This window comes from Oryctolagus cuniculus, chromosome X (assembly GCF_051225735.1).
Source record: "Oryctolagus cuniculus isolate XC-2025 breed Fujian yellow rabbit chromosome X, ASM5122573v1, whole genome shotgun sequence".
In the NCBI taxonomy this organism is placed as follows: domain Eukaryota; kingdom Metazoa; phylum Chordata; class Mammalia; order Lagomorpha; family Leporidae; genus Oryctolagus; species Oryctolagus cuniculus.
The window spans coordinates 85,127,804-85,140,830 of record NC_142888.1 but is presented as its reverse complement, the minus strand read 5'-3'; the positions used below and the strand labels follow the sequence as shown (position 1 = coordinate 85,140,830).

At 47.0% G+C, this 13,027-nt stretch overlaps 1 protein-coding gene and 1 long non-coding RNA gene across 17 annotated transcripts in view; one reads left to right on the top strand and one right to left on the bottom strand.

Annotated features, from left to right (window-relative positions):
* The window catches only part of TSC22D3 (TSC22 domain family member 3), a 69,350-nt gene that overhangs the window by 32,062 nt on the left and 24,261 nt on the right, over nucleotides 1–13,027 (bottom strand). The window lies entirely within an intron of this gene.
* Nucleotides 594–1,882, top strand: LOC149119690 (uncharacterized). Its single transcript, XR_016227606.1, has 2 exons — nucleotides 594–819; nucleotides 1,655–1,882. It is a non-coding gene; the product is annotated as an uncharacterized LOC149119690 (long non-coding RNA).

Sequence of the window (13,027 nt, the reverse complement as noted above, 5' to 3'; positions counted from 1 at the left end):
TCCCAGGCCCACATTTTGATCAGTCCCCACAAGGCTTCCCTGTGAGTTTCCCAGATTCCTGAGGGGAACCTGATCTTGCCCTGGGATCAGCGCGGGCTCTTCACATCATCCCCGAGAAATTCCCACTCCTTGGGAGCCCCAAGAACAGTGCCTGTTCCCACCAGCAGTCAGTGCCCCAGTGCTGTCTGCCTGTCCACCCACGGGTGGCTCTGAGGTGACTTCCCAGAGTCAGCGGCAATGCTTCCAAGGGAAGGGGCCTGACATCTGAGCCCAAGCACAAGTGACAGAACTTGCCCCTGTCAGCCCAGGCTCCGAGGATGGCAACGAATGGTTGAGCCCTTGATGCACCGCCCTAGCATGAGCACCCACGGCCCAAACCAGAACAGCCCTTAGCGGTGGAAGGAGCCAGTTGGGAAGAAGCAAACACGGCACTAAAACAAACACAGCCTGGGAACTTTGCCCCAGCTTCCAAACTGGAAGTCCTCAAATGTCCCTTGTCCCCTTCCCGCCCCAACGCAATGTTTACTTCGTGTAAAAGGGGAGGGCACTTGGACTCCCAGGACAGGCAGTGGAGCCAGAACACCTTAGGGATCATCTACTCCAACCCTTTCATCCTACATGCAGAGAATCTGAGGCTCAGGGTGGGGAAGAGAATTCTGCTGGTTAGAAGTATGGCTCTAGAAGTCAGGGTGCTTCCTCAAATGCTTCTGGGTCCTAGCCATGGCTGGAAGAAGATCAAGCAACCTGAAGTCCAAGAAGGAATTTCAGGACTCAGAAGCAATAGACACAGCTTCAGAGTTGAAGTGGCAGTGCAGCCTGGTGAGCTGAGGCTGGGGACAGGATGCTGGTGTGGGGAGACAGGAATTTCTAGACTCCTTTGCTTGCCAATAGGCATGCCTTTGAAACACTGCTGGGCCATGTGAGTAGCACATTTGGGGCTCAATGTCAAGCCTGATCTGAGTTTGGACCTTTTCTATACTATTCTTACTGGGGGGTCCAGCCCTAGTTTTTCCACTGGTTAGGTGGGGGACAACTCCAGGTATGTAGCTCTTACCATTCCTTTGGGATTTAGAGACCACCTTGCTCCTTCCAAGCCCAGATGTAATATTCCAGCTGAGGTCTAGCCTTAAATGAGCACATAAAAGCAAAGCAAGTGATGGGTGGGAATGTAAATTAGCTTTGAGAAGGTGGTAAGCCATGGAGAACTTTATGAATTTTGAACAAGCTCTACAGCCAAATTGTAGGTAGATGGTAAAGTCCACAGGGTTGAACCTGGGTGCTCAGGCCAAAATTAAATCAACTAGGTCAGTGCTTATGCCATGGAATGGAGGCTAATGCTGAGGCGACTAGTACTGCTGTCCTGTCCTCTCTGACAAAGCCAACCTTCCACTACTGCATGCTGCCAACCCTTCCCTATGGCCAGTGGGGAAATAACATACACTGTTTTCCGAGATAGGGTGCTCTGGCTATCTGGGAGAGGCTCCATTAAAATAAAGAGCTCAACATGGACAACAATCATGCTGACTACCTTCAACATTTAAATCCACACTGTAGGGGCTGGCGCTGTGGTGCAGCGGGTTAAAGCCCTGGCCTGAAACGCCGGCATCCCATATGGGCACCGGTTCTAGTCCTGGCTGCTCCTCTTCCAATCCAGCTCTCTGCTGTGGCCTGGGAAGGCAGTAGAAGATGGCCCAAGTCCTTGGGCCCCTGCACCCACATGGGAGACCCGGAGGAAGCTCCTGGATCCTGGCTTCGGATTGGTGCAGCTCCAGCCACTGCAGCCATTTGGAGTGAACCAGCAGATGGGAGACCTCACTCTCTGTCTCTACCTCTCTCTGTAACTCTGTCTTTCAAATAAATAAAATAAATCTTTTAAAAAAAATCCACGCCGTAGAACCTGTCCTAATCCCCTCCTTTCTTGTTCTTGCTGAGGACTATGGCACATGTGTAACAGAACAAGGTTCTCCTGACTTTCTACTCAGGAAGTTCTGCACCATGATTCCAGAGAGTTGTGACTGCTACTTATTCTAGCTAATGCCATTTTATAGAACATTTTTGTTTGTATTATTCTGCATATGTGGAAATTTACCTTTATAATTTTTGTCAAGTAGTTTTTTCACAAGCATCCCATCTCCCCAACTTGACCCAAAGCGCCTGAAGGATGTAAAATAGGCCTCTGGTGTTTTTTTCCTCCCCTTTCCCCCTCCTATAGCCATGATCAAGAGGATAGCCTCAATAGTGCTTGTTCAACCCAGTAACAACAACTGGGGAGGCTAGTATAATTTCTGAATTCATCTGCAAGAGAATCCAGTGATGACGGAAACCTGCAGCTGGATGGATCCGCTGCAGCAAAGAAAGAGCCATTCTTGAAAGGAGTGCCACCCAAGCCAGCGTCAGTTGACTTAACCATCCCCTCCCTGTCTCATCCTGATGAAATAACAAATAAGCAGCTGGAACCAGGATGGGGTGCTTCACACCAAACAACCATGAAGCCCAGGAGCTGAACATTCTATTTCCCAGCATCCTCTACTTTGTTTCATCCATCTCTTCACAATAGGGTTGTAGGCTGCTTTCTAGGTTCCTGACCAGAAGTGGCAGTCTCCCTGAATTCAGCTGTGTGAGTACTTCATGTCCAGAGTGAATGACTGGTAGGAAACCGTTTGATATTAGATACCATGGATGCTCATGAATGCATATTAACCTGTACTTTGTTTATAGGTTTACTTATGGGGAGATATAAGTGGAATGGTTCTGATGGTAGATGAGAGCCCTGAGTATTTAGGAATACTTGTCCCAAGATAATCTTCACACCAGAGCTGTCTCTAGGTTTTACTTCTCTCCTGCTATACAAACTGAGTAGCTAGAAATCTTTAATTTCTAATAGGAAAAACATAAAGGTAGCCTGGAGACCCATGTTATAGCTAAAGACTGAGAATTTAGCTAATGCATCTAAAGAGATTACTAATAACCAAGTCATTAATTAGGGTCATGTTTGCACTTCAATTGTCAGCTCCAAACATCTTTTTGTTTAAACAGAGGTCACTTTAGTTTATTACAGTTATAGCCACTGGTGAGATAATCTGCTTAGATTTCACAAGTATGTGTGAATTGCCTACCTCAGCCCTTATTTTCACAGAATAAGAGTTCTCTTGGAGGCACAGGGTCAGACAAAAGATAATAAATGATTTTCCATCCAAATAGAACTAAAAACAAGGCTTTAACGAATTCACCAAAATTCTAGGATTGAATATCTATATTACATTTCTTGACAATGTTAATCTGTCCAAGGGTGACCCGCAGGATTCCCATTGATCCAAGAACAATCTTTAAGCAGACATTTCATTGGCTTGGAGATTGTTTCCCAATCATTGAGTGCTGTTCTCACCAGTGGAGTCATCCTCATTTTGTTGAAAGAGACTACAGGCATCCTGGGAGAAGAGGTTGTGGTAGGGTGATGTGGGGTGATTCAAATCATGGAAATAGGGGCCGGTGCTGTGGCATAGTGTAAAGCCGCTGCCGCGGCAGTGCCAGCATCCCATATGGGTTTGAGACCCGGCAGTTCCACTTTCGATCCAGCTCTCTGCTATGGCCTGGGAAAGCAGTAGAAGATGGACCAAGTCCTTGGGCCCCTGCACCCGTGTGGGAGACCTGGAAGAGGCTCCAGGCTCCTGACTTCGGTTCGGCGCAGCTCCGGCCATTGCGGCCATCTAGGGAGGGAACCATCAAATGGAAAACCTCTCTCTCTCTCTCTCTCTCTCTGCCTCTTTGTAACTCTGCATTTCAAATAAATAAATATTTTTTAAAAAGAAATAATGGAAATAGAAAAAGAGGGGTGGGTACATAGTAGAAAATATGTCCCTATAAAGGAGGAAGTAGACACAGAGAACTTGAGGTCTGGGAGTGCAGAAAAGGGAAGAGGGGGCAAGATGGCTCTCCTAGGCAGGCTGAAGATATGAGAATAGTCCAGCTTTCATATACATCCTCAACCAGACAAACATATATACACGCACACAATCACACACACACACGCACACACACACACACATACAGAGAGAGAGAGAGAGAGAGAGAAAGACACCTTCCATCGGCTGGTTCACTCCCCAAATGGCTTCAATGGCTGGAGCTGGGCCAGGCCAAAGCCAAGAGCCAGGAGCTTCTTCTGGGTCTTCCACATTGGTGACAGGGGCCCAAGTACTTGGGTCATCTTCTACTGCCTTTGCAGGCACATTAGCAGGGAGCTGGATCGGAAGCAGAATAGCTGGGTCTTAAATTGGCGCCCATATGGGCTGCCGGCACTGTAGGCAGACAGACAACCTGCTGTGCGAGAATGCTGGCCCCAAAATTTTTTCTTAAATTATGAGATCTTCAGAGAAACATAAAAATTTCCTTTGTAATCAAGAAGAAAAAAGAATTCAGTGGAAAATGAATTTTAGATGACCTAAATCATGAAATTAGCAGAAAAGAACTTTAAAACAGCCATTGTAAACATGCTCAAAGTCTTAGAGGAAAAGATTGTCAAAACGAGTAAACAGTTGGAGAATTTCAGTGAAGAAACATAATCTATTAAAAATTAAGTGGACATTTTAGAATTTGAAAGTCAAAATCAGAAATAATAAAAATTCATTAGATAAACTTAACAGAAGTTTGAAAATACTAAGGGTCAACGAATTTGAAGAGAGAGAAAGAGAGAGAGAGAATTCTTCCATCTGCTGGTTCACTCCCCAAATGGCTACAATGGTCAGGGCTTTGCCAGGCCATGCCGAAGCCAGGAGCTTCATCTGGTTCTCCCACATTGGTGCGGGGCCTAAATGCTTGGACCATTCTCTGCTGCTTTCCCAGACATATAACAGGGAGCTGGATTGGAAATAGAGCAGCAGAGACTGAAGCGGTACTCACATGGATGCTGGCATTGCAGGCAGTGGCTTAACATGCTACACCACCAACACCAGCCGTGAGAAGTCCTCTTTTTAATGGTTCTTAGCATGGTGGAAAAGTCTACCAAGGACATTTGAATCCCTCACAGAGTTCACTCCCTTGGCCTATAGACAAGACACCAGTGGTAACCTTTAATGACTGCCAAAAGCGTCTAAGATTCTCTTAGTCCTGCTATGCTAGTTGACCTTTGCAAGGAATCCTGGGTATTTTGAACTAAGAACATTTAGTATAAGAAACAAAACAAAACAAAAACAAAAATCTTTTCCTGACATTTAAGAACAATATGAAAGTGCCTGTCCAAATTAACCTGGCAGGCCCAGCCTGTAGCAAGACAGTAAAGAAGGAAAAGTTAATTTTAAAGCCCGCTCGCCCTGTATGTCTTCTTGGAGCTTGTGCACTTCCCCCTCATCACACATGCCCTGGGACCTCCTCTTATCCCCTGCCAGGTTTATTCTGTTCTGGCCAAAGAAGCCTAGAACTGGGGGAAAGGCTTCTGGATTCCACTAGAAGGAAGTCCCAGGCAAGCAGAGAGGGAGCAATGAGTCTAAGCAGAATGTGGTGCGACATCTAGGTGGTGGGCTCTGGGACCTAAACAGTGCAGTCTGTATAGAAATCCCAGCCTGCACTGAGTTTTTACCCAAGTCCCGCCAGTTCGCCCATTAAAAAGTTCAAATGTAGCTCGGCTGAAATGCAATCAGATCTGTTATTGACACTGTTTCATTCTGAATAGCACAGAGGACTAAAGGCTTTCTTTACTTAGTTCATTAGTTAGCTAACAAGCATTTTGCAAGCACCTACTGTGCATGGAGCACTGTCCCAGACACTCGGCTGCTGCCATTGCTGCTCCTGCTATTGAATTTCTGAATACAGGCTGTTGCCAGACATCCAATTTTCTGAGTGCTTGCTCTGACAGGGAACAATGACTAATGAACCAAACATCAGGGAGGGCCCTCTGATCTCGAGCACAGAACATGCCCATAAAGGCAGAGTCTAATTTGTTCAGCAAGCAGCTGCCAATTCTTTTGGGATCTTAATTACCTGGAGCAGTTTATATGGATGAATCCCCTTGGGAGAGAAACCTTGAACCCTGTCTTTCTCACACCCTATCATACCTCAGGCCCTATAAATGTCTTTAACCCCTAGCCATTGCATATGGGTACAAGGTCCAGGCCACAGCAGTTCACCAGACAGGCATTCTGGGAGCTGCCCATGGGCCTTCTCCACACCCCTACACACACATGCACACACACACACACAGGGGCGGAGGAGAAGGACAGCAGTGTGTTATAGCGGAAAACTCTCTGGACTGCAAGTCAGGAGACAGAGGTTTCAAGTCATCTCTGCCTGTTTTTCTGTGCGACCTTGGGCACGACTTTTCCTATCTCTGGGCTTCTGTTTCATCTTCTAAAAAATGAGGGACTGGACTAAATGATCTCTATGAGCCTTTCCAGTTTAGGACTTGAAATTCTGCTCCATGAGCCACATGAGAGGTGTGTGACAAGATTAGGTTTGTGGAGTGGGAATTGAGACAAGTGCAGGAGCCCCAGCAGCCACTGTCATGGAGAAGGGAAAAAGTTCCCTTCCCAAAGTTCCTACTGGTTTTGAAATGAGCTGGTAGATTTGGGGCACTGTGGGCCCTTCCTTCCTCCAGCTTCATCTCTCTCGTCTGTCAATCATTTTTCCAACTCTTGTTCCTTTTAACCAGCTCTTCAGCATACATTGACTAGTTCCCTTTAGTAAGCTCTTCAGAGAGGCCAGTGATTAAATGGTCTCAAGAGTCTCCCAAGTCTGTAAAATGTAAATAATGGCCCATGCTCTGGCCGCCTTCATAGGCTTTTGAGAGGATCAAATAAGATAAAGTCTGTGAAAGTTCTTTGGAAATGGTCAAGTACTATGCAAATGAGAAGGATTATTATTAATGATGGGTGGAGACACAGCCACATGAGTGAGAAGCAGAGTTGCCAACCTGCCTGCTCTCCTCGCCATCTTTGCTGGGTGAAGGCACTGACATTGTCAGCCAGCCTGGAGCCAGTCAAAACATCAGTAGGGATCAGTGTTTGATTATTGTTACCCCCACACACACACTGTCCACGAGCAGAGTTCAGAGCCAGAGGGAAGAGGACAAGGAGAGAAAAAAAGTAGGAATTTTTAACAAAATAGCAGATCCTTTCTTTCAAACAGAATCTCATTTGGAAAACCCAAACTATATGGCAGATGAAAACAGAGCTCCTCAAGTTGATGTGTGTTGTGGGAAGGGCATGGGGTCCCACTCACTGGGCCTCCCACTTGCCCTGGAGATCACTCCAGTGGAACCCTAGGGTTTCAAAGGAGGACACTGGTCAATTTGGAATGTAGAGCAGGACCCTTGCCTAGCACCTGGTGTTCTTACAATGAGCACTAGAGCAGCTGGGGCGCATGGTACAGAGAAGGCAGACACAGTTGGATGCAACACCTATCATCTACTCATAGCTTTATATAGGGTCCCAGGCCTGCACTCTCAGTTGCTCTAGAATGGGATTACAGCTTTGGCAATGGACTATGGGGGCCAGTTAAAAATGTACATCCAAGGGCTGTATTTGGCACAGTGGTTAAAACACTGGGACATCTGCATCCCATATCAGAGTACCTGAGTTCCAGTCCTTGCTCCATTTCTGATTCCAGCTTCCTGCTCATGTGCACCCTGGGAGGGATATCATGATGGCTCAAGAAATGGGGTTCTAAGCCACTCAGTTGTGAGACCCAGATTGAGTTCTGGGACCCTGGCACTGGCCTGGTCCAGTCTTAGCTGTTGTAGGTATTTGAGAGAATGAACCGGTGAAGAGGACCCCTTTCTGTCTTTGTCTCTCTGCTTTTCAAATAAATAATTTAAAATAGAGATAGAGATAGACGCATAAATTGGTAAAACAAAAGCATGGACAAGTGAGTGTGAGCACTCCTCCTGCTTTCTCACTTAGCTTTGAGGGGACAGCCAACCTGGGGCTCCACCATGAATGAGCATTCCTGGCACAACAAGAAGGAAAAAGCCAAAAGGAATTGGCTAGGCATCCTTAGGTGGGCTCAGTGGCTAGGCAGGTAGAAACCTGCCACCACCCCAAGGGTTGAGCACAGGAATGGTGGAAGTGGCAGGCAAGGTGGCCAAGCGAGTATGGTGAGCAAAACTGCAGACCCAGCATTACAGGTTGGAGATTGGGCCTGCCTGGGATTGGTGCCCAGAAATTGGAGACACAGAACAAGGAGAGAGAGCTGGGGAGCTGTGAGGGGGACTGAGAACAGCTCTCTCACGGAGCACTTGTCCCATTTTCCCATCCTCCCCACCCAAACAGGCTCAGCAGCAGGACACATCTGACTGACTAAGCAGAAACTGATCAGATACTGCAGGAACAAGTTGGAGGCTCCAAGCTGGATAGGGGCACGAGTGCCTCAGACGCACACAGCCAGGAGACGGGTGGCAGCTAACTGCCTGAGGCCTATGGAACAGTGTCAGGAACTTTGTTATAGTCGCTGAAACTGGGAAGACATAATAATAATTTAAAAATCACTTAAGACTAAATTATGCTGGCATTCTAGAAACATCCAGTGCTGGCATTTCTACATTATTAAAGCTATTTACAAAAGCCCAGCATCTCTCTGTCTAGGAGATTCTTATTCCACATGTGTCTTCCCCCTGATTCTTTTTCCACATGTGGTGGCCTAGAGCTGCTTCTCAAATTACCCTGAGGTAGCTGCTACAGAGACACGTGTGCTGTGCCAGGGCTGAGCAGGAAATGGGTAACCCAGAGCAGAGGATCAGCAGCAAAAGTCATTTGTGCTTGAAGGAAACGAGAGCGTTTGGAATTCCGGTGTGCTTGGGCGGAGGGGAAGAGGTTGTTATGTGAGCCCAGACAGTCTTTGTCCCTGCTCTTTTGTAAGGGAGCAGAGGGACCATCTTGGAAAATGAGTTGGATGACAGAATCACTTGGCTAGGGGTTACTTCCCCTGCGTAAGCTGTGCGAGCGCAGACACAGGGAAGGAGGTGGAGAGAGAGACTCCTGAGGGGCCTAGAAGGGAATAGAACTCAAGGAGGAAAGAAGAGCAAACGAGCCAAAAATAGCTTTGCAACAGGCCCTTCAGAAGGACTGTAACCCTTGCTCTGTAAGTGCTGAGAGCTCCTCCCTTCAAGCAAGAATGGTTTTGCTATTACAAGTAATTGCCTCACTCTTGTGTTCTCAGATACTTGGAGTCACCGGAGCCAGGTACACACGCACGAGGGAGGATTTCCACTTTCTTCCTGGGTATCTTCCATGAGTGCCTGCCTGGCTGGTCAGGGGGAGGGACCAGAGGCCAAGCAGGGGGCGTCACCTAGCCAGGATGTTCCCAGGTCCCTCTGCTAAAATCAGCCATGGGATGCCAGGCTAGCCTTCCACATAAATGGAGAGGGTGGCTGCCTGTATAGTATGACTTGAGGGGATAAAGGTCACAGGAACCAGGCCCAAAAAGCTCAGCTCCTCTAGCCCTCAGCAGTGCCTGCAGTTCTTTTGTTTACTCCTTTTGAAGGTTCAGGTTTAAATACAATTGGGACTTGGAGGGGGAGAGCACATTCAGCTACTATCAGCTATTTACACCTTAACTGTACTCATTGTATCACATTAGCATTAGCAGAAAGCAAGGTCCTGAAGGCTTTGGTTAGGAGGCCAGGAAACAGGAAACTTCTGGAACAGGAAGTATTATCCTATAGTTGAGAGCCCTGAGCAGCTGTGGGTAGTTTGAAGGGGTTTGTGCTAGAGGGAAGAATGGGGAAGAAGGGAGACCAGGAGAGAGAAGAGAATGTCAAAAATAAGTTCTACCCACTTCACCATTTTCTGAGGGCTGGGCCTACTTCCTCTACTCCAACTGAAAGTGGTTCTGACTTGACAACTAGGTTTGCAACAGAGATAAAATCTCTCCAGACTGAGGCATTTCCCCAGAATTCATATTCATCTCCTCCCACTTTATGCAGGGATCATATGCTGGTGAGGAGGGACTCAGTCTGGAGCCTGGATGGCATTCACTTTCCCTATTAAACTTTAAGGCCTGGCATGGCTCATTTCTTTCTTTTTATAATTTTTATTTTCATTTATCTGAGAGACAGAGACAGGCAGACACAGAGAAATCTTCCATCTGCTGATTCACTCCCCAAATGCCTGCAACAGCCCAGGCTGGGCTGGGCCAAACCTAGGAACCTGGAACTTCATCCAGATCTCCTTAGGTGGATGGCAGGGACCCAAGTACCTGAGCCATCACCTGCTACCTCCCAGGGTGTGCATCTGCAGGATGCTGGAGTCAGAGGGAAATGGAGCCCAGGCATGAACCCAGGCACTCAGATGTGAGACGTAGGAATCCAAAGTAGCGCCTTAACTACTTTACCAAATACCTGTACCAATGGCCCACTTCTTGCTTCCTGAGAAGAGGTGCTGTGAAAACAACCATTAGTTCTTAGTTGTAAAGGGGCATTTTCCCCCATGGCCAAACCCCTGTCCTGGAGACACAGAACAGGATCTAGATGTATAAAGAGCTGTGCTGGAGGCCTGGGCTTTCTCCTAGCCTGGCTCCACTAGTGCCTGGCACAGACTTGAGCAGAGTTGGTGCCCCAAAGACAGCTAGATTCAACTTTTCATCTGGGATCTGTATGCACTGGAGAGGTTAGAAGCCATCTGGAGGGATGACAGCCCGAAGAAGGAGTGCTGCTGCCCAGCTTAGATTCCCCAGAGACACCGCTGGAAGCTAATGGGGTTGCCAAGGGAGCCAGTCTGGCAGCCTCACAGTAGGGGAAGGGACAGGGAGCAAAGACTCAGTCCCAGGCTCAGCAGAGGGCCAACAGCCATGATAACATAAGGCAGGCAAAAATGCAAAAATCCATTCACAAAGACAGCAATAATTAGAACTAGACAGAGCCCAGCTGAGGGAGCTGGCTGGTCTCTGTGGGCTGCAAGGACCTAAGGAACCCTATCCGTCCAGGTTGTCACTGGTGCCAGCCATGGCAAAATAGCATTAACTATGGAGCCCACTGTGGCTGGCTCAAAGGTCTGGGGCCTGTTCCCTTGGCCTCTGATTGCTGGACACAAAGCAACACAAGCCCCCTCTCTTCGTTCACCTAATGCTTGGCTGCGGGCATGGTGCACCTGGCCAGCTCTGCTCTGCTTTCTCAAGGGTGTGCTGAGCCAGAGAGGAGGGAGAGGGAGTGAGGACGGATTCGAGGAAGGGAGGAAGGGAGGAAGGGCCAGGATGCCAGCCTCTTGAGGGAGTATAGATTCCCAATGAATACAGTACTGACTGTGAGAGGTAGCAGTGCTGCTTCTTCCAATTCTAGCACTTCTGGGAGTCATTTCTCAGCTCACACTTCCCTCCTGTGACAGATACATAAATCCTTGACTGAAGAGGTTGCTGTGCCCCTTCCTGTCTCAGACGTGATTTTCCTCAGAGGAATTGCACCACCTCTTTTAGACACACAGGTCAGATGATCAGACCAGGCGTAGCCACGGGGGTTGAGGTGAGGAGGCAGAAGGGAACTATTGATTTCCTGGGAACTCCTTGGCTCTGCATGCCCAAGTCAAACTAGGTACCAGTGGGCAGACCCCTTAAACCTTCCTGGACAAACCCACATAATAAACAACCATATGACACATTCTAAAGACACACAGAAATGACTTCTGTATGCTGGGAAATCAACTCCCAAGTAGCTTACCCACTTTGTGAAATATGGGTGGCAATGCTTGGTGTTGGGTTAGCTTCTCCCTCTGCCAGATTCTATATACTCCCAGTTTCTATATACTCCAGGGATGCAAACTCATTTTCATATCAGCTCAAATAATAAGAAAGGCAGAACTACTGAAAACAAATTAGACCCATAGTGCAATCTTAAAGCTAAAGCCTTTAGCTAAAGCTAGCTATACATGATGTTTCCCCTGTATTATCTTTATTTTTGTATTATCCATACCATATATGTTACCTCAGCCATGAGAAAATCAACCATGCTTAGATTTGGAATCCATATGTGAGTAGGTAATTTATTTTTGCAAGAATCTTCTTTATTTATACTCAGACCAGTGTCACAATGACCCTGCACGCTTAGGTTCCCAGAAACTAGCTAGAAGGTAAGTGTGTCAGAGGGACACACTATGTATATATTGCTATGGATAATCCTTGAAGTGGCTGATGAATACAGGGAAAATAAAAATGTGACTCTTCTCAAATAAGAGAATGGGATTGCATGGGTAGGCAGCTAAAGGCAGAGGTTACAATGAATTGCTAGCCCACAACTTGATATCATTAAGAATTGAGTATGATCCTGGGTACTCTAAATAGGAAAGAAGCATGCAGGAACTCTGAGGTCATCTTCCTTCTCTATCCCATGGTCGTCAGCCACTAATGAAACCCTACACAGCTCCAGTGTCCTGCGGGACAGTCAGCTCAGGGGATTAGGACAGGCAACTGGGTCCTCTTAAGTCCAGTTAATTCTGCTCCTTTCCTAACCTGCCATCTTACATGTATGTGTCACTGATCAGAAGTGGAATTGGGATGAATGGCTAAAGGCAAAGGTGTTTGTGCTACAATCTCAGCTGTTACAGAGGACAAAATGAAACCACTGGTGGAGAATATGAAAAATATCTAAAAGATGGGGAAATACAAACTGGTTTAGGTTTTTTTAAAACTGATTTAGCTAATTTGGAAAAGAAGTTGACAAGGGAGATGACAGCTACCATTTAGCCATGTTAAGTAGTATACAGGAAAGCTGGAGGACAGAATTAGGAAAAACAGTCTCAGAGGTTGTTAATCTCTGGAATGTATGAACATAGGACACCATGGTATTTCCTTTCTTAGAGGTGTGTGAGGATCAGCTGTCTCTGCTTGAGCCTTTAGCTAAAGACAATTTAAGGGATTGGACAACATAGGAAAGACACATGAGGCTCTAAAGGTACAACCCAGGGAGAAGGCAGGAACCCAGACCTGTAACCTTCATCACCTTTCTGCTTCTCCCACCTTCATAATCCCCACGGTGAGCTCTGAGAGGAAACAAGAATAGCATTCATGTTTTATATCGCAGGACAATGGAAGGAGGAAATAGATCAAACTCAAA